A 3631-nucleotide genomic window follows, 5' to 3' on the forward strand; every position below is an offset into this window, starting at 1 on the left:
TGTGCCCGGGCCGCAGACCCGCAAGGGCCTCCACCGTTCCAGGTGACCAACCTGCCTGCCGTGTTGAGTCCTGTGGGTGGACTGCACAGACCCCACCAGTTTACCGCTCAACCGTTTCACACCCTCTTGAACTCTCTTGAACTTTCCCTTACGGTACTTGCTGGTCACTAGTCTCGCGCCCGTATTTAGCCTTAGACAGAGTTTACCACACGCTTTGGGCTGCATTCCCAAGTAACCTGACTCCAAGAAGACCTGATCCCGGTGTGCAAGAGGCCGCTATCGGCCTAACACCATCCGCGTGGGGAGACTCGATCAGAAGGACTTGAGCCCCCTGAGTGATGACGGGGAGTCGGTCTTCTGTACGCCACATTTCCCACGCCTGCTGCTGAATGGGGATTCGGAGCTGGGCTCTTCCCTTTTCACTGGCCGTTACTGAGGGAATCTTGGTTAGTTCCTTTCCTCTGCTTAGTAATATGCTTAAATTCAGCAGGTCACCATGTCTGATCTGAGGCCGTGGTCGGGGAGCACAAAGCTCAGGGCAGCTGGCCTCGGGCCAGTATGGGGGGTTGCCCCAGCCCTTGGCGCAGGCAAGTGTATTCTGTCCCAATCTGTGACCGAAGCCCACATGGTCACGAGGTCCGTGCTCCATGGTCATCCTGCGCCGGCAGCCGTGGGACACCAAAGACAGCCACACACAGCACGGCCAGGTGCCCCAGGGTAGGGTGAAGGTGCGCCAGGCTTTTTTAAAGCCTGCTGCCGCCGCCACCACATCCGGGGCGCGTCGGCCACCCGGCCCTCCCGAAACCTGCATGAGGTGGGGAAACTGGGGAAACCAGGACGCGTCGGCAATGAGCTTGCACGCCAGATCCAAGGATCCAGCGACGGTGCTGATCGGGGTCTGACCTTAGGGGGATGAATGGAATGGGGTCCCTGCGACAGCCCCAGCCACGCCCCTGGGAGTGAACCCCGGGGCGATTGATGTACAAGCGACCCTCAGACAGGCGTAGTCCCGGGAAAAACCCAGGGCCACATGGTGCGTTCGAAGTGTTGATCAATGTGTCCTGCAATTCACACTAATTCTCGCAGCTAGCTGCGTTCTTCATCGATGCATGAGTCGAGTGATCCACCGCCAAGAGTTTTTTGTCCTAGACGTCGGCCTGACCCTGCCGGTGCAGGAGAGGTTGGGGGAGGCAGCGCTGGCTGTGGCAGGACAGCCCAGCTCCCTGTCTAGCTCGGACGAAACCATTGTGGTTTCAAAAAAATAAAAAATAATAATCCAGGTGCTCAGCCTGACCGCCAGCTGCAGCAGCACAGCGCTTCCCAGGGGGATGGAGGTAGGCCGCTCCGCCACCTGCCCACACGGCCTGATCCACTCATCCTTCCCCGACCCCTTCCGCTTCCCTTTTGGGATGGGGGGCTGGGAGATGGACAACGAGGCAGGCTAGAGACAGCACAGACAGGGGGTCGGGTGGGACCACTAGAGTCTTCAAACCCCAGCCCGGCCGCATAGGACCCAGCTCCAGGTACCTGGGCAAGAGGGAAGGTCACCCACTGTGCCAGCGGGCCTGGCCTTTGCTCACACACAGATGTGGGCGGCTGGAACCTTGGCGCCCACCGTCAAGTGAGCCAGCTGCACCATGGCTCATGCCTGGCTTGCCCGGGTGCCTGTCTGCCTGGGGAGGCACCCCTCGAGAGCAGTCAGGTTTCCCTTGGTTCCCGGCTGCCCCCAGTCAGGGCTTCCCTGGTGACCGGGGTGTGCCCACCAATGCCCAGCCGCTGGCAGGTCAGAGAGAGGAGTGTGCGCCCCCCGGCCAGCGCAGGAGAGGGGGCTGGTTGACCACGCGCACCGGACCGCTCTGCGAGAGGTGCCCCGGGCTGTGGGTGTGCACGTCTGGGATGCAACCGAGGTCGGGCCCACGGCTCTCCCTCCCGCTGCTCCGCTGTTAATGATCCTTTATGCCCCCACCCACAAGCAGAAACCATTCACACTCAAATGCCCCATTTCTCCTTCCAAACACGTTCCAGATTCAAATGCCACCTCCCTCCTGACCTACATGCCACCATCCCTCCATCCAAACCCACACAAAGACACCAACATCCGTCCCTCCATACCTACACCAAGATGCTCCACCCCTCAGAGCCACACCCATATGCTTCATCTCTACCTCCACACTCAGATGGCGCCATTCGCCCTCTCTCTATACCCACACCCGATTACCCCATCCCTTCGACACACACATGCTCCCACCACTCCAATAAACCAACATCCTTCTCTCCAAACATACCCCATCCCTCCATTCACACCCAGATGCCCCCTTCCTTCCCACCAGAGCGCTCCAGCCCTGACCCACATGCTCCACCATTCCCTCACATGCCCCCATCATATGCCCATTCCATATCAACAATGCCCCCTCCGATCCAGACTCCACGATGCACAATCCCTTCCTCAAGACCCATACCATGATGGCCCATGCTCCCTCCACACAGAAAGATGCCCCTATCCGTCCTCCGACCAATGAGCCCCAATCCTTCCCTCCAGACCCACACCAATGTGCCCCATCCCTCCCTCCAGATGCACATCAATGTGTCCTGTGCCTCCCTTCATACCCAAAGCAATGTCCCCATCCCTCCCTACAGACCCACACCCATGTGCACCATCCCTTCCTCTCAGAACCACACCAAGATGCCCCATCCCTCCCTCTAGACCAATACCATAATGCACCATCCTCCCTCCACATAGCAAGATGCCCCTTGCATCAGATGCCCATGTGCCGATCCTGAATCACATGCAGATAGCCCCAGCCAAACCGCTCTAAAACCACCCATCCTAGTATGCCCCCATCCGCCCAGACCCACACCAATGTGCCCCGTCCCCTCCTTCCAGACCCACACCAATATGCGGTCATCCCTCCCCAGACCAATGTCCCTATCCCTCCCATCAAACCCACACCAATGTACCCCCAACACCTCCCTACAGAGTCACAACAAGATGCCCAGTCCAACTTCCCAACCCACACCTAGATGACCCATGCCACCCTCCAGACCCACTGTGCCCCATCTCTCCCTCCAGAAAAACGCCCATGTGCCCCATCCACCTCCCTCCAGAGCCATACCAATGTGCCCCACCACCTCCCTCCAGAAACACACCAGTGTGCCCCCACCGCCTCCCTCCAGAGCCACACCAATGGGACCCGACCACCTCCCTCCAGAGCCACACCAAGATGCCCGTCCCACTTCCCAACCCACACCTAGATGACCCATGCCACCGTCCAGACCCACTGTGCCCCATCTCTCCCTCCAGAAACTCACCCATGTGTACCATCCCTCCACCCAGATCCACACCAATGTGCCCCACCACCTCCCTCCAGATCCACACCAATGTGCCCCCACCACCTCCCTCCAGAGCCACACCAAGATGCCCCATCCTACTTCCCAACACGCACCTAGATGACCCATGCCACCCTCCAGACCCACTGTGCCCCATCTCTCCCTCCAGAAACACGCATGTGCACTATCCCTCTCCGCCCAGATCCACGCCAATGTGCCCCTACCACCTCCCCCCAGAGCCACACCAAGATGCCCCATCCAACTTCGCAACCCACACCTAGATGACCCATGCCACCCTCCAGAC

The 3631-nt window shown here is 59.6% G+C and overlaps 1 non-coding gene across 1 annotated transcript; it reads right to left on the reverse strand.

Moving 5' to 3' along the window:
• Positions 1–987: 987 nt before the first annotated feature.
• On the reverse strand, positions 988–1138 carry LOC138490969 (5.8S ribosomal RNA). Its single transcript, XR_011275851.1, has one exon. It is a non-coding gene; the product is annotated as a 5.8S ribosomal RNA (ribosomal RNA).
• Between the last annotated feature and the right edge of the window lie 2493 nt (positions 1139–3631).

The sequence above is a fragment of the Ambystoma mexicanum genome, chromosome 9 (assembly GCF_040938575.1).
Source record: "Ambystoma mexicanum isolate Mex_15411 chromosome 9, UKY_AmexF1_1, whole genome shotgun sequence".
NCBI lineage: Eukaryota > Metazoa > Chordata > Amphibia > Caudata > Ambystomatidae > Ambystoma > Ambystoma mexicanum.